Source organism: Oncorhynchus keta, chromosome 34 (assembly GCF_023373465.1).
Source record: "Oncorhynchus keta strain PuntledgeMale-10-30-2019 chromosome 34, Oket_V2, whole genome shotgun sequence".
NCBI classification, from domain to species: Eukaryota; Metazoa; Chordata; class Actinopteri; order Salmoniformes; family Salmonidae; genus Oncorhynchus; species Oncorhynchus keta.
In genome coordinates this window covers 44,420,139-44,438,967 of record NC_068454.1, presented here as the reverse complement: position 1 = coordinate 44,438,967, position 18,829 = coordinate 44,420,139, and the positions used below count along the sequence as shown (strand labels likewise).

Sequence of the window (18,829 nt, the reverse complement as noted above, 5' to 3'; positions counted from 1 at the left end):
AGTCACAGCTCTCAGGCACCTTGCTAGCCAAAGGTCAGGCAAAAGAGAATAATAAGGGGGTACTGAAATACAGATAAGCCGCGATGGGCCAAACCAAAATATACAAAACTTTTACAATCATGTTTATGTACAATATTAATATGAAAGAGTGTTTGTACACCAAAAAATTGCATTAGCTATGTTGTAATTCAATTTAAAAAAACACACAGAATTATTATTATTATTATCAAATTATTAATTAACATCCCCTCTTGACCTGGCCTATTTGAATTGGTCCTTGTGTGCAACTTGGTGCATAATCTAGGGGAACAACATCACACTGCTAAATATGCACTATCATCTTAATGATTTTGTGTACCATTGTGGTTTGTCTGTACAGTTAACTTTAGGTATGAATTTTCCTTCAGTATTCTGTACTCATTTGCATTAGTGTTTATATGCATCTGTACGATCCCTCTTAGCGTGTGCACATTCATCCCTTCGTATCTTGTCCAGCTGAGCCTCTTAGTCACACAGTTAATGCAGCCATGCAGCTTCATCTCATCAGTACAGTACATACTGCACGCACACGCGTGTACTCAAACACACACGCACGCACGCACGCACACACAAACACAAACACACACACACACACTCCCTACCAGCCTTGGGCGCATCAGGCCCCAATGTAGGTCACGGCACAAGCCCAGGGGTGTCCTGGTCCTCCCAACACTCACACACACACTCATGTTGTACATGCACATGGATCCCTATTCTCATTTTTGATAATTTATCTTCCAACCCTACAGTATCCACCGCACAGTCATACATTAACACTCACTCCACACTTTGTTTTGAAAAAACGACCTTATTCAATCGAAGCAACTGTCACTCATGTCCCCATACTGTCAGAGGATGAAATTGGTCCAGGTGATGTGTGGCTTCTGATGGCTTAGAACCAGTCAGTTGGGTGCTCTTACTAGAAGAACAACCACAAGTCTGAAGACTCATGTATTCCCCTCGGGTGAAGAAAAGACAACTAATTGACCATTAGATTGGTACTTTATTAATATCTCTCTCTCTCCCTCTCTCTGACCAACAGGCTTCTGAAACAGCTTCTATCCCCAAGCCATACAACTGCCAAATAGCTAACAACATGTCTAAACGTCCTATGTGAGTTGACCCTTGTATTTTATATTTTTTTGCCCTGTCTCTATGCACACTCACAGGACTTTACACATTCACACACACTGGCACTCCCACACACACACACACACACACACACACACACACACACACACACACACACACACACACACACACACACACACACACACACACACACACACACACACACACACACACACACACACACACACACACACACACACACACACACACACACACACCATTTTCTCACACATTTGCATAACGAACACACACTCACAATCATCACATACACTTCTGCCACTCTGTTTATCATATATTCCCGATGCCTAGTCACCTTACCCCTATACATATCAACCTCTATCACTCCAGTATCCCTATGTTATTTTTAGCACTACATTGATATTGATTACTGCATTGTTTGGATGTAGAGCTTGCAAGAAGGGCGTTTCACTGTACTTGTGCACGTGACATTAAAACTCTCTCTCCCTCCCCTTTTCTCTCTCTCTCCATACCTCCCTCTTTATTAATCTCATTAAGCCTGGCGAGTCACTTCTGATAGCCCTAATGACTATAAATGCCATCATGCTAGATTCTAGGTTGACACTCCCTTCTAAGCACTTTCTAGGAGGGTACAGGTATTATGATAACATGGAATTGGTTGTCTGTTACTGTATTTTCAAACCATAAATATACTGTAGATCAGGGATGTGAAACTCCAATCTTCGGGGTCCTGATTGGTGTCACACTTTTGCCCCAGTCCCCATCCCCAGCCCCAGCTAACACACCTGGCTCAAACAATCAACTAATCATGATCTTCAGTTTAGAATGCAATTAGTTTAATCAGCTGTGTTCACTAGGGATGGGGAAAAAGTGTGACACCACTCCGGCCCCTGAGGACTTATATTGCCTCTCCCTGCTGCAGATACTATATTATATCATATCAGGCGTTAATGCTATTGACCTTATTATAAAGCCCTTAAATTTCTTTCTGATAATCTAATGTTCACTATGAAAATGTCACTGTAATTATCAAATGTTTTAAGAGTTTTATGCATTTTAGTTCTTCAATAGACGCGGTATAGGATTCTTTTGACATGAGTTGCCTGACAGCGTATCATCTGAGGGTCATGTGACGTGATACAGCCATAAAGGAGCTGGTTTCTTTACGTCAGTTTCTAATGTACTATTAATAATACTCCAGAGCAGAGTTCTATTTCTCTCTCTCTCTCTGCCCTGACAAATGCATAGATAAATGCATCATTTGTGCATCTTCTATTGAATCATTCTACTCCACTGAAGACATTGGACTAATCCTTTCCAAAGAGGGGCACAACAAAGACCAATTCAGTCGTGACAGTGTAGCATATCTTCCTCGGCAGTACCCACAAGTCACACATTCCCTTTGAACTTAATAGATTTTGTCAATTCAAGTAAATGTATACCGTTGGTCAAATATCGCCTTGCTACATTCTCATGTAAAGTATTACGATTTTGAAGTACCTATGGAGGTAACTTTGAACTCTATCATGATCTCTCTCTTTAAAATAGTACACAATGCGATGGCTATCCTCACCAGCCTTGCAGAAGCAGAACATGCCACCTATGAATTCAGCAGTCCCCAACCCCCACCCTGAACACATGTTATACATCCCCTGGGCACAGGCCGAGCATAACACTGAGACACAGCTGAGAGAGAGAGAGAGAGAGAGAGAGAGAGAGAGAGAAAGTATGAGTGAGCATCAGAGAAAAGGACAGAAATAGAGCGATTAAGGAGTTATTGCAGAGAGGCTAAGAGAAGAGAGAGAGAGAGAGAGAGAGAGAGAGAGAGAGAGAGAGAGAGAGAGAGAGAGAGGGAGATAGATAAAGAGAGAGAGAGAGAAATTTTAGTGCACATGGAGTTATGGTATTTTTGCGAGAGCCTTTTCCTTTCATCTCCGTGGATATGAACCTCAAGTGGATTTTGTTTTCTCAGATTCCTAGTGGATTTCCCTGTTATTCCTCCCTGGATCTAAACAGCTGTTGAAGTCGTGAAGACCAAACCATGCCTCCACTTCATTGAAACTTCAACATGGGCCCTTGACTGGGTTCCCTGACTGGATTTTATTTTATCTCTATTTTACCAAGTGGTCCCATTGAGATCAAAATACTTAATTTTCAAGGGAGACCTGGCCATTAAGGATGGTGCTATGTTGCACCTCCACTGATCACCACCACTGCATGCTCTACAGTGAAGATTCCTCCATGTGCTGTCTATACTGACATCCCTACTCATGGATAGCCACTGGCAGGGTAAGATGCTGCCATGATGGCTGCTTTAAATGAATGAACGTCATGCTGAAATGTCAGACTGCTTAGTGTGGCGCTGAATTACCACATTGTTCGTGTGTTATGCATGGCCTGAGAATTGTCATGGAGACTGACTGACAGATAGACAGATGACAATTGTGAGGTAGGGTTTGTGTAGCAGTAGCAAGGTCCATGATGTGTTAATGGACTGCACTTATGTAAATAAGGAGTATAAACTGGATAAACCCAAAGAAGTATAAACCCCTTTGGGGTATAAACCTCAAAATGGCACTGTGCCAGGTAACTGTAAATTACGGTTGAAACTTGAATGCGGGACTCCAATGCGGAATCTAATGGGTTTCCGTGCCAGCTGTGCACTTTAGGTGGAGCAACTTTCTTAGATTAGTGTACATACAGAGTATTGCTTCTGTTGGCACCTATCTAAACAAGTGTGCACACAGATCCAAAACGGGAATACAGAATTTTGAAAAGTGCATAGCACGCATTATGTTTCTTCCTGATGAGAAGGCTGTCTCATCCAATAGAAATGGGAGATAATGGGCAACAACAGCAGCAGCCCTGAATAAGAGAGGACTCTTACTCAACAGTGGATGTGATGTGGCTCAGGGCAAGGGGATGGTCATTGTCCACAGACACATTTGCATGATTAGTCCATCAAGGCACACAATCGACTGTCTGGACAAGAGAGAATGCTAAATACATTTAGGTTGAGGTAATTAAGCTACATGTTTTAGATACAAACAGGCAAGTGCAACGAGAATATGATACACACAGTGAACAATATAAATACTCTCCGTCAGAAATAGACTGTGGTAGTATGCATTCATTTTAGTTTCATTAAATCAAATAGTATATGTAATCAAGGTGTTGTTTCCACAATCAAGACATACGTTTGTGCTGCAGATAGCAATAGCCTGGGAACAAAGATAGCTAGCCCCGCTTTTACAGGCTTATAGGGGTACTCTAACCTATCTAAAATAAATGCTTTACACATGATGTCAAGGACAGTTCATTTTCAGCTGACGTCGGCAGAGGTTTTAATAACAACATGTTTGTATACTTTTTGTTTTGAACACCCTGCTGGCCCTTACTGCACATCCTCGCTTCACCCCTTTGAGTAGAAGTGAATTGTTACACAATTAGGGCCGCGCAATACGGATTTAAAATCCCATCTACATTTTTTCAAACTTATGGGCGATTCATGTTTCCCTACCATTCAAAAGTTTGAACACACCAACTCATTCAAGGTTTTTTTTATTTTAAATTTGTACTATTTTCGACATTGTAGAACAATAGTAAATACATCAAAACTATGAAATAACACATATGAAATCATGTAGTAATCAGAAGTGTTAAACAAATCAAAATATATTTGATATTATTCAAAGTAGCCACCCTTTGCCTTGATGACAGCTTTGCACACTCTTGACATTCTCTCAACCAGCTTCACCTGGAATGTTATTCCTACAGTCTTGAAGCAGTTCCCACATATGCTGAGCACTTGTCGGCGGCTTTTCCTTCATTCTGCGGTCCATCTCATCCCAAACCATCTCAATTGGGTTGAGGTCAGGTGATTGTGGAGGCCAGGTCATCTGATGCAGGACTCTATCACTCTCCTTCTTGGTCAAATAGCCCTTACACAGCCTGGAGGTGTGTTGGGTCATTGTCCTGGTAGCCATGCTGGTTAAGTGTGCCTTGAATTCTAAATAAATCACAGACAGTGTCACCAGCAAAGCACCCCCACACCATCACACCTCCTCCTCTATGCTTCACGGTGGGAACTACACATGCAGAGATTATCCGTTCACCTACTCTGCGTCTCACAAAGACACGGCGGTTGGAACCCAAAATCTCAAATCTGGACTCATCAGACCGAAGGACAGATTTCCACCGATATAATGACCATTGCTCATGTTTCTTGGCCCAAGCAAGTCTCTTCTTCTTATCGGTGTGCTTTAGTAGTGGTTTGTTTGCAGCAAATCGACCATGAAGGCCTGATTCACGCAGTCTCCAGTTGATGTTGAGATGTGTCTGTTACTTGAACTATGTGAAGCATTTATTTGGACTGCAATCTGAGGTGCATTTAACTCTAATGAGCTTACCTTCTGCAGCAGAGGTAACTCTGGGTCTTCCTTTCGTTCCTCATTTCATCATAGCTTTTGATGGTTATTGCGATTGCACTTGAAGAAACTTTGACAGCCCTTCATGTCTTAAAGTAATGATGGACTGTCGTTTCTCTTTGCTTATTTGATTGGCTCAAATGCATTAAGAAGGAAGGACATTTTAACAAGGCAAACCTGTTAATTGAAATGCATTCCAGGTAACTACCTCACGAAGCTGGTTGAGAGAATGCCAAGAGTGTGCAAAGCTGTCATCAAGGCAAAGAGTGGCAACTTTGAAGAATTATATTGAGATGTTTAACATTATTTTAGTTACTACATTCTTCTATGTGTTATTTCATAGTTGTGATGTCTTAACTATTATTCTACAATGTAGAAAATAGTCACACAAAAAACAACCTGGAATGACAAGGTGTGTCCAAACTTTTGACAGGTACTGTATATATCTCATATTTTTGGGGGGCTATTCTCTAAATAAGCAATGTTGTACAATTAAAGGTCAAATACACTGCATTTCAAACAGTCAGCAATAATTAATTCAGGGCTTGTGAAGTTATAGCTCGGCTAAATTGAAGCCTTCCACAACCTTAAGACCCATTGCTAATTTTATTATTTTATCAAAATAGTTTAAACTGCTTTTTTTTGTTGCAAAATCACTGATCTGGCTTTCATGTCTTTTTGTTACAAACTGAACTAGAACCATGCATAATGCACATTCAGTAATAATGATAACTTATTGCAGCAGGCATTAAGCTATAGAAAATTAACACGTCTCATCAACAATCTCTCAAGCCAACGAGTTGCCAATTCCTTATATAATTGTGCTTTATGCTTATTGCACATTTATAAAACCCAGACGTGTTAGCTAGTATAACCAGTGCTTAATTTGTAAATCAGGTGCCGGAGCAAAATGTGAGCACGAGAGGGTAGTGACCAAGGGAGCTCTGAGGTACTGGAATGCATGAGAAAACAAATCACCTTTATAGTAAAGCATTGCATTACATATATTGCCTGGGGCGGCAGGGTAGCCAAGTGGTTAGAGCATTAGACTAGTAACCGAAACGGTTGCAAGTTCAAGTCCCAGAGCTGACAAGGTACAAATCTGTTGTTTTGCCCCTGAGGCAGTTAACCCACTGTTCCTAGGCCATCATTGAAAATAAGAATTTGTTCTTAACTTACTTGCATAGTTAAATAAAGGTCAAATAAATAAACATGCATGTTCATAGTGGCATAGAGCAGTAGAGTTTGGGCCCTTACAGAAGTTGCACATATGGAGAAAATATTTAGTGGCCTAGGGTACAGAAAAAGTTTGACCCTTGACCCTTGCAATTCTACATATTTTTACATGACTGGAGTCTTTGGCATAATATTTTTTAATGCCATGTTCAAAACTCAGACTCAGAAATCTCAGACTTCTGACTCCAGTGTGTTCAAGATAACTGAGGACTCATTCAACTCGGAATTCCAAGTTGGGAGCTCAGGCCTCTTTCCAGAGCTCAGACTTTCGACCTGAAGATCACTGACGTCATGATTGGACCTTGTTTCTTTCCAGACTTCCCAGTTGTCATGATAGCACCATAACAAAAACAACCTTGTCTTGAATTCATCAATAGCCCAGGCCTAGATGTTTGCAGGCACATATTGTAGGCTACAACACGAGGAGGAAATTATAGTCCTAAAAATGATATCCAGCTTCACTGACTCACCCAATGATGCGCAGGTCACTTGCTGGTGATGGCTGATGTGCTCGTGCTAAAAGCTTCTCTCTCTCTCTCGTTTTACTTTGTAAAACAATAGGCCTATTTGAAGATTTGATCAAATATTTTGCTAGTCTACAGCAGACAGATTAGAGTCCTCTCATTTCGACAGGAGCCATTTGCTTTCCAACCTGTGTTTTTGCAGCTATAGTATTTCAAGTATTGCCAAAGGCCTGTTTTGTCTGCATGCTGTTTGTTCAGTGACAGATTTGCCACGTGTTTCCAACTGTAGGCTATGCCTTGTTAGTGGGCTACACTCCAGAGCTAGGAGTTATTAATATGTTCTTTAGCTGATCCTCTGCGGCTAAATGATATGCTTTCTCATGGTGCTGCAGCTCCGGAGGTCTACGTCACCGGCCTTCTAGGCGTCACTGGACTGGATCATTACCACCAACCCCGGACTCTCTTGTCTCATGATGCACACCTGGTTCCCATTCCCTCTGATTAGTATTTTTTTATTTTTTTATTTCACCTTTATTTAACCAGGTAGGCTAGTTGAGAACAAGTTCTCATTTACAACTGCGACCTGGCCAAGATAAATCATTTACAACTGCGACCTGAACAGACAACACAGAGTTACACATGAAGTAAACAATTAACAAGTCAATAACACAGTAGAAAAAACAAAAAAGAGTCTATATACATTGTGTGCAAAAGGCATGAGGAGGTAGGCGAATAATTAAAATTTTGCAGATTAACACTGGAGTGATAAATGATCAGATGGTCATGTACAGGTAGAGATATTGGTGTGCAAAAGAGAAGAAAAGTAAATAAATATAAACAGTATGGGGATGAGGTAGGTAAAATTGGGTGGGCTATTTACCGATAGACTATGTACAGCTGCAGCGATCGATTAGCTGCTCAGATAGCAGATGTTTGAAGTTGGTGAGGGAGATAAAAGTCTCCAACTTCAGCGATTTTTGCAATTCGGTCCAGTCACAGGCAGCAGAGAACCAGAACGAAAGGTGGCCAAATGAGGTGTTGGCTTTAGGGATAATCAGTGAGATACACCTGCTGGAGCGCGTGCTACGGGTGGGTGTTGCCATCGTGACCAATGAACTGAGATAAGGCGGAGCTTTACCTAGCATGGACTTGTAGATGACCTGGAGCCAGTGGGTCTGGCGACGAATATGTAGCGAGGGCCAGCCGACGAGAGCATACAGATAGAGCCTGGGCTCGAACCCAGGGTTTCTGGTGGCACAGTGGCACAGGCACTGCACCGCAGGAGGCCCTGCAAGGTCCGGGAGGCCCTACAAGGTTATTTTCTGTTGTGCTGGGATTGACACTTGGCACTTTTCGCACCAAAGTACGTTCATCTCTAGGAGACAGAACGCGTCTCCTTCCTGAGTGGTATGATGGCTGCGTGGTCCCATGATGTTTATACTTGCGCACTATTGTTTGTACAGATGAACGTGGTACCTTCAGGCATTTGGATTTTGCTCCCAACAATGAACCAGACTTGTGGAGTTCTACAAATAAAATTCTGAGTTCTTGGCTGATTTGTTTAGATTTTCCCATGATGTCAAGCAAAGAGGCCGTTTGAAAGTAGGCTTCGAAATACATCCACAGGTACACCTCCAACTGACTCAAATTATGTCAATCAGCCTATCAGAAGCTTCTAAAGCCATGACATCATTTTCTGGAATTTTCCAAGCTGTTTAAAGGCACAGTCAACTTAGTGTATGCAAACCTCTGAGCCACTGGAATTGTGATACAGTGATACAGTGATACAGTTATATTTTTATGTGTTTGTTTTGGGCTTCGTCCCCGTCATGTTCATGATGAACGCTATTTTGGGTAGTGAAATAACTCCCCCCTCCCCCCTATTTCGTATTCTTGTGCCTGTCAGAGTTTTGTGTTGCTTCATTTGTGTGAAGACACATTTTTGTGCGACTTTATTAATTGGAAAATACTTTTTTGGGGGGGGCAAACTTTGTAACAATCTTTTGAAGGTTATTATAGCAATGCATGATGGACAATGGTGTTATACATTGCCATTTTCCGTGTCCCACATTTATTTAAAAAAATATATGTTAATCAACCAGGTTGTCACCGAAATAATTATATTGTAATTGTAGCCTTATGTTGTTGCCATTTTTTTTAAATGCCTATACTGTTTTCTATTCTTATTTTTGCTTAATACTTTGGGATACTGGTGCACTTGTTGTCAGAAAGGCCCCTTTTTGTGTGTAGTCAACAGTAGGCCTATATGATTTTCTTCATAACGCATTTCGTATTTCATGGAGCCTACATTACACAATTTTCTTCCTAATGCATTTAGTACAAGCCACCACTTTTTCATGTACATGACACCATTTCTTTCATAATCCATTTTATACAAGGCTGTGTTCCCAATTGGAGAAAAAATACAGATTTTTCTGTTGTGTTTTGTGGTATCGATGAGGGCATTTGATGAGGGATTGATTAGGGATTGGGGATACATTTTTTTTGATGGGAGATTATAATACACACCATAATACACACACAGGCGCACACAAATGCACACAAACACTTACACACATAATACACACACTCACTTTGTTTGCATTCAACTCTCCAACTCTTTACTTTTGTATGGATTATGGATTATTATTTATAAAATATTTTTTATATAGTTGTCATGTATTCATTGTCTTTAACTGGTTAAATGTCTGTAGTTTGCATGTTTTAGTAATAATTAAGATGGTTAAATAGCCGTACATTTCTGCTTGATTTAGATTTTGGTATATTTGGCATTTTTATACATATTTTGCATTTCCACTGAAGAAAGAAATAATTATGTTTAATGTCAGCAGCAATTTCCATTGTGAAATGCTCAGTCTGAAGACTTTCGGATATTGGTTTCACAGCCAATAATAATTATACAAGTTATATCAGCTTAAAAGCGGTTTATTTACAACCTATGGAGTATAAGATTTTGGGAATAGGGGTATAAGAGAGTCTGACATATAACCACTAACTTGAGTTCAGTCTTCGACAATGAGAAGCAAGAGAGGCCCAGCTTTGTCCTTCATGACTGGGAAAGGCCTTCATTCTAGTCCGTAGGAAATCCTACATCCCTCTCATTAGATCAGAACAGGATGGATCAACAGTGATTCATATTACTGATTTGGATCCTAAAAAAGGGATAGTTGTGTTTTGCACATTATTTGTCTACCCATATGATGTGGATCATTGTCAGGTTACTTGATATATAAACTTCAGTAACAAAAGAACACCATGGTTGGAATAACACTTTGAACAGGTTGTTAGTAAATGTGAATAATGTGTTTGTTTTGGGACAACACTGGTAAGTTAACTTATGTAAATGTCTAGTCACAGAGGATTTTCTTCTGACTAACTGGTCAGGGCAAAGCACTTTCCATTCAGCTTCAGGCAACTTTGATGTAAAGGCTTGATCTTACCTGTAGTGACAACTTCTATCTGTCACGCCCATTGTAGCTTATCCATTGTTCACTAGATATATCAATGTAATTACACCCAACACAATGTTGAAAAACAGAATGCTTCCCACCACTAGATCACTTAACTAGACGTGAGCTGGACGTGAGCCCAACGCTGCCAACAATATAGCAGAAGAAAGTAAATGATAGACACGACCATAATAATCACCATGAAATGGCCTTGGAAGTGCCATTAGTGTAAGCTAACATAATTCATTATTTTACATTAACCTGTCACACTGCATTGGTATGGCTTAATTGATCATAGCCCAGACTTGTTATAATTGCAAATACCATGCAGTTGCACCAGGGGAATTTAAACCAAACATATATATTTTGTTGCAGGTCTTCTGTTTCCCCACATTTGTTGATTAATTCATTTCCCATCATGAAAATGTATCCATTCCCATTCCCAAATCAAATACCTTTCTCAACACCACAAAACAAACTGGCAATATAGCTTTTTTTTCCAATCTGGCAACCCTCTGATATAGCACCAGTATCCCAAAGTATTAAGTGAAAACAAGCATAGAAAACAGCATTGACATTAATAACAAATAAAACACAAGACTACTATGATATTGTAGTGACCCTCAAAGACAGCTGTGTGTTATGAGTTATGCTGTTCGTTTGTTGTGTTGCACTTACCAGTACCCAGTGTTCGCGGGCTCCAGCATTTTATTTTATTTTTTGTTTCACCTTTATTTAACCAGGTAGGCCAGTTGAGAACAAGTTCTCATTTACAACTGCGACCTGGCCAAGATAAAGAAAAGCTGTGCGACAAAAACAACAACACAGAGTTACACATAAACAAAAGTACAGTCAATAAGACAAAAGAAAAACTGAAAAATAGACAAATCTATGAACAGTGTGTGCAAATGTAGAAGAGTACGGAGGTAAGCAATAAATAGGCCATAGAGGCGAAAGAAAATTGACAGGCTCCGAGCTTAATGATGAGCTTGGAGGGTGCTATGGAGTTGAATGCTGTGCTATAGTCAATGCACAGCATTCGTACATACAGTAGGTATTCCTGATGTCCAGATGGGATAGGGCAGTGTGCAGTGCAATGACGTCCATCGTCTGTGGATCAATTGGGGCGGTAAGCAAATTGAAGTGGGTCTAGGATCTAGGTGTCAGGTAAGGCAGAAGTGATATGATCTTTAACTAGCCTCTCAAAGCACTTCATGATGACAGAGGAGAGTGCTCCAGAGCGATGGTCATTTTGTTCAGTTACCTTTGCTTTCTTGGGTACAGGAACAATGGTGGACATCTTGAAGCAAGTGGAGACAGCAGACTGGGATAGGGAGAGATTGAATATGTCCGTAAACTCTCCAGCCAGCTGGTCTGCGCATGCTCTGAGGACACGGCTAGGGATCCCGGCAGCCTTGCGAGAGTTAACACGCTTAAATGTCTTACCCACGTCGGCCATGGTGAAGGAGAGCCCACAGTCCTTGGTAGCGGGCCGCATCGGTGGCACTGTTTTATCCTCAAAGCGTGCAAATAAGGTGTTTAGCTTGTCCGGAAGCAAGATGTCGGTGTCCGCGACTTGGCTGGTTTTCCAGTTGTAGTCTGTGATTGTCTGTAGACCCTGCCACATAAGTCTTGTGTCTGAGCCGTTGAATTGTGAATCCACTTTGTCTCTGACCCTTTGCCTGTTTGATTATGGAGGGAATAACTACACTGTTTGTATTCGGCCACTTTCTCAGTCACCTCGCCATCTATCCACGGTTTCTGTTTTAGGTAGGTTTTAATACAACTTCTCCTATACACTTCCTGATGAAATCAGTCACTGTCCGTGTATTCGTCGATGTTATTCTCAGAGGCTATGGGAAACATATCCCAGTCTGCATGATCAAAACAATCTTGAAGCATGGATTCCGATTGGTCAGACCAGCGTTGAATAGAAATTAGCACGGGTACTTCCTGTTTGAGTTTCTGCCTATAGGAAGGGAGGACAAAAATGGAGTCGTGATCATATTTGCTGAAGGGTGGGTGGGGGAGGGCCTTGTAGGCATTTCAGTGGTCCAATGTTTTTCCAGTGTGAGTGCTTAAGTCAATGTGTTGGTAGAACTTCGGTAGCGTTTTCCTCAAATTTGCTTTGTTAAAATCCTCAGCTACAATAAATGCGGCTTCAGGATATGTGCTTTCCAGTTTGCATTAAAGTCCAGTGTAGTTCTTTGAGGGTCGTCGTGGTATCGGCCTAAGAGGGAATATACATGGCTGTGACTACAACCGAAGAGAATTCTCGTAGGAGGTAATACGGTCGGCGTTTGAATGTGAGGTATTCTAGGTCAACAAAAACGCCAACAAAAACAATAAACACTACAAACAAACTGTGAAGCTATATGCCCTAAACAAAGTTAACTTCCCACAAACACAGGTGGGAAAAAGGGTACCTAAGTATGGTTCCCAATCAGAGACAACGATAGACAGCTGTCCCTGATTGAGAACCATACCCTGCCAAAACATAGAAATAGAAAATCATAGAAACACAAAACATAGAATGCCCGCCCCAACTCACACCCTGACCAAACCAAAATAGAGACATAAAAAGGATCTCTAAGGTCAGGGCGTGACATTGAGTGTCTGCATGTTATCACAATCACACCATGACTAGTTAATCATGGAACATACACCCCCGCCTTTCTTCTTCCCCGAGAGTTCTTTATTCCTGTCTGCATGATGTACTGAGAACATTAGCACTTTTATACAACAGGTTACCAACATATTCAAATAATGATTGACATATTTTCATTAAAAACTGTATTTTGATACATTTATTCATACTATTTCATCCTTTCACAAGATACAGTCCCGACACAAATTTTGGGTTGCTACCCAAGCCCAGCTTGTTATTCGTTCTATCTGTTCTGTATCTATGGATCCAGTCGTTCGTTCTAAACGTTCCATTGTTCCTATCTCTTGCTTGCTAGCTAGCCAACTACAGCTAATTTACAGTCACGTCAAAAAGTGTTGCCAGAATAACATCAAAGTAGCTGCATTTGCATAAGCTGTTTTATAGTGACATTTACTTGGATACCTCCATAACAATATTTTTATTTTGTACCTTTATTTAACTAGGCAAGTCAGTTGAGAACAAATCCTTTTTTTCAATGACAGCCTAGGAACAGTGGGTTAAGTGCCTGTTCAGGGGCAGAATGACAGATTTGTACCTTGTCAGCTTGGGGACATGAACTTGCATCCTTTTGGTTGCTCGTACAAAGCTCTAACCACTAGGCTACCCTGCCGCCTCTCAATGAGCTAATGAGGTGCGATTTCACCTGACATAGAACATTTGCTCACTCGTCAGGACACTGTTGTTCAGTGGAGCTAGCCAATAACACAGCTAACACAATCACTTCAAACTGAAGCTGGAAAGGCTGCAAACTAGCTGCACATCATTTAGTTTGACCCTTTTTCAATTTACATTTATTTGTATGTATCCAGAAAAAGGATGCCAGCTGATTCATGTTTTTGACTGGCTAAGAAACACTGCCTGCTTGTCTGTCTCGTCCAGACTCCCATTACATTCGTTACTATGGGAAAGCTGGAGATTGAATTTGAATATTGAAACAATGTTGCAATGTTGGAGAGACAGACAGCAAGGTTTATACAAATCTCCGCAGTTGAATACTAAATCTCAGTCTAAAAGAAATGTGAGATAATGTCTAGATGCTATTTATAGCTGAGGTCAAGTATATACATTGCCTGGCATGGCTGATGAGACAGTGGATTGCGCAATCAGATGGAACAGACTAAATAGGTATTTTAACGTCAAAGATTTAGCCGGTGGTAACTTGTGGAATAGAAACCGTCTGGAATGCAGTTTTAACCAATCAGCATTCAGGATTAGAACCACCCATTGTAAAATTCTATATATAACGCTTTGACCTATACACAATTTTTCTAAAAGATTCCACTTTTTTAAGTCAAAAAGCACGTAGTCTTTTAACATAATGCATGTTAAATGTCTGTCGGTACTACTGAATCTAAGATCTGGAGGGGAAATGGTTGGTTCTGGGTTCCGGAATTAAGCAGAACAGTACACTGTACAAGATATGTCAAATTATCAAGTTTTCTGGGTTACAGCAGGATGTGAGTTACTGAAGAAATATCTGAATGTAAAGGTCCCCAAGGCCTTACCCTAATTCATTCAAAACATCAATGCGAGAGGAAGAGGAGAGCTTCCTCAATTATACCAATTTTACCCTCCACCCAGAGGAAAACATTTAATGACAGTGTTTACTTTTCTGTCCTAAGTTTTTCCAAATAAGCACACATACCAGTGTACTGCTTGCTGCCTGCTGCTGACAAGACAGCAATGGAATGACTGTGGGCCCACCCTCAATTGTTCCCACACCATGGGCTCAATTCAGGATTGCGGTATAAATGTTTGCGCATGTTGATTTGCACACATTTAAGTACTGCACACATATGAACCGAAGATTTAACAGCATCTTACTCTTATATGTTCACTTGTCAGAGGAACAATTTGTGAGGATCGTGAGGAACTATTAATCCACCATGGCAACAATTTGATGTTTTACCCTGGTCACCATAGATGCTGTGTTTATCTGAGCATATGAGGGCCTATCATGTTTGTCCTCACAGTAAACCCCAACAATGGGTGAATCATTTGGCTTGGTAATGTAATTAAAGACGGAACAACAGAACAACCAGGACAGCAGCTCTCGCACAGCCCTCTAACATGCTAGTGTGACACTCCTGATCTAGGTCACTTGTCCTGAGTTCCAGCAGATCCTACTAATTCAGTGAACTCTCGTAGATCACAAATCTGCATTTGATTTTGTCTGTGTATGCTACTGTAGCCTCTACTCTTCACGGTCCTTTTGATAGATATTGTAGATATAGCTTTGTTTTTTGAAATGTAGAGTAGAGGCATTTCTTTATTCATTTTTATTAATGAGCAGATTTTGAACTAGGCAAACTGCTCTTTTAGAAAGGATTTGACATTTAACGATTATGAACCATCTCCATGGATTCAAAATCCACAAGCTTTAAAATGATGGCATTGTTACCATTATATTATGATGGAATATTACACTGAATTGAATGGAGAGATTTTGACATGAATACAATGTGTGCAGGTCATGCTAATTATCCACCAACGCATACAAAAGTAAATTCCAGATTATTTTTCACTTCATGTCAAAGAATCATGCTCTTGCGCTGAGAGCTCCATCTGCAGGACATAATAAAGAGAACATCGATAATGTTCTGTGAGGCAGACTGTTACATATTGCCTATACATGAGATCTGTTTAATAACCAGGAGTATGGAGTATTTTCCACAGCGTATATTTAAGAATAGTAATGTCTCCTTTTGTATGCGTAATGCCCATACACAGAATATCCATAAGAGTGACATGAATGTAGTGACTAAATGCTACTAGAAAAATAAATACATGCTGGGATTAAATCAAATGTCACGTGACGTGGAGCTTGATGTCACGTGACAGGGAGCTTGATTTCCCGTGACATGGAGCTTGATTTCACGACTCCATACCTTATTCCCCTCTAGTAACTGATTGTGTTCACCACTAGATGGGAGTAATGACTCAGGTTATAGTCAATACTGCCAGGCACCTAGTTTCCGCAACCCAGAGACAGACAAATATGACAAAAACGGACATTCAAATTGAGTACTCGCACATTTGTAGATCAAATATAAATGTTTGGGATGATACTTGCTGGAGAGATTAATATGGTTATTTTGAAGGAGAAATATGCTGATCATATAAGACTAATGACGATGAATATGTATCTACAAGTAAAAACATGTTTCTGTCCAACAAATCATTGCACCATTCTAAATTGCATACAAGTTTTAGGAAAAAGACCATATCTTTGACTATGGAAAAGATTGTTGAATGAGTCAATGAACCAACATTTTACTGAACTAAGCTCATAAATAATATCACAGACTTGACATTGTCTGGGACACTCAAGGCTGAGTTACAAGTGACTCGTTTGTTTTGAAGGCATAGCTTTACAATAAAAGTCCTGGTCAGATTAAGGAATATATTCCCTATCTCTGACTATGGAAAATATTATTGAATGAGTCAATGAACCAACATTTTAATGCAAATATTTTTTGGTGAGATGGCGCTGCAGTGGATACCAGACATTTTAGGGGCTCCTGACCAATTCTGCTATTTTGTGTGTTTTTTTCCCCACTGATCTCTACATGATGTCTCCGCCATTATTTCCTATGACCGAAAATAAGCTTCTGGACATCAGAACAGCGATCACTAACCTCAATTTGGATGACGATTTCAACGAGTCGGCAGCTCTGGACGTTCTGCTTACTCCCGATCAGGCCCTAATCCCTGGGACTCAAAATACAAAGTAACGGCGCAAGAGAGGCAAACGAAGCGGCATCCTGACGCTGGCTAGCAAATAAACCGCCTCTACCCTCAATTCTATTGGCGAATGTAAAATCACTAGAGAACAAACTGGACGAGCTCCGCTCGAGACTACTATCAACGGGACCTGAAGATCTGAAACATTCTCTGTTTATCAGAGTCGTGGCTGAACATGGATAATATACATCTCGCTGGCTTTTCCATACGTCATCTAGACCGGACGGCAGCCTCAGGTAAGGTGAGGGAGAGGGGTATGTCTCTTTGTTCACAGCTGGTGCGCGATCTCCAATGTTAATGAAGTCTCCTCTGAGTTAGAATACCTCATGATAAGCTGCAGACTATACTATTTACCAAGAGAGTTTTCATTTATAATTTTCATAGTTGTCTATTTACCAGGGAAAACTGATGCTGGCACTAAGACCACACTCAATGAGCTGTATAGGGCCATACGCAAACAAGATAATACACATCCAGAGGCGACGCTTCTCGTGGCTGGTGATTTGAATGCAGAGAAACTAGCATATCACCTGAGCAACTAAAGGCGGCAAAACCCTTGATCACCTTTACTCCACACACAGAAATGCACACAAGGCTCTCCCTCACCCTTCCTTTGGCAAATCTGACCATAACTCTATCCTCCTGATTCATGCTCAATCAGGAAGGACCAGTGACATGCTCAACAAGGAAGTGGTCCAAATAAGCGGATGTTAAGCTAAAGGACTTGTTTTCCTAGCACAGACTGAGAGGAGATAGTCATTTAATAATCATGTTAAACACTATTACTTCACACAGAGTCCATGCAACTTATTATGTGACTCTTTATGCAAATTTTTACTTACTGAACTTATTTTTTGCCATATCAAAAGGGTTGAATATTTACCTTTATTTTTAATTACTTAAAATAAAATAAAAATACACATATATATATATACAGTGCCTTGCGAAAGTATTCGGCCCCCTTGAACTTTGCGACCTTTTGCCACATTTCAGGCTTCAAACATAAAGATATAAAACTGTATTTTTTTGTGAAGAATCAACACAATCATGAAGTGGAACGACATTTATTGGATATTTCAGTGGGACACAATCATGACTTGGCCGTTCTAACACCTGGATATGTTTATTTTTGAACCATTCCATTGTAGATTTTGCTTTATGTTTTGGATCATTGTCTTGTTGGAAGACAAATCACCGTCCCAGTCTCAGGTCTTTTGCAGACTCCATCAGTGGAACGACATTTATTGGATATTTCAAACTTTTTAACAAATCAAAAACTGAAAAATTGGGGTGGCGTGCAAAATTATGTGTGGCTTTCTTCTTGCCAGGCCAATGACACAAAATCTCAATTATATCATTTTTAAATTCAGGCTGTAATTTAATCAACTTTAAATTCAGGCTGTAGCCAACAAACGTGGGGATGGCAATGTTTTGAACGATTTGAAGTTTTCTGACATGAGACCTCCCCACGTTACACCAGGCTGGTGTAAGCATACTCAAAAGGCCGGATGCAGCTCTGGAACACTCTGATAGCTCTGATACACTGATGGCTGTTCCTGGAGTGGCTACCTACTTTTTTTTCTGCAGAATACCCTCAGGTGGTTCAGGCGCTTGCTTCCCTTCTTCTCCAGGCACTCTATGTGGGCACTCCAGGGCATGTTTTCTTGAAGT

At 40.5% G+C, this 18,829-nt stretch overlaps 1 protein-coding gene across 2 annotated transcripts in view; it reads left to right on the top strand.

The window, feature by feature from the left end:
• The first annotated feature begins 2,994 nt into the window (after positions 1-2,994).
• Positions 2,995-18,829, top strand: part of LOC118367188 (nck-associated protein 5-like) — a 120,352-nt gene continuing 104,517 nt past the window's right edge. The window contains exons 1-2 of one of the 2 annotated variants that reach the window (XM_052493912.1): positions 2,995-3,438; positions 17,023-17,394. The gene's annotated coding sequence lies outside the window, so the exon portion shown is untranslated. The remainder of the gene's footprint in view (positions 3,439-17,022; positions 17,395-18,829) is intronic. The other variant, XM_052493911.1, reaches the window with a different exon arrangement.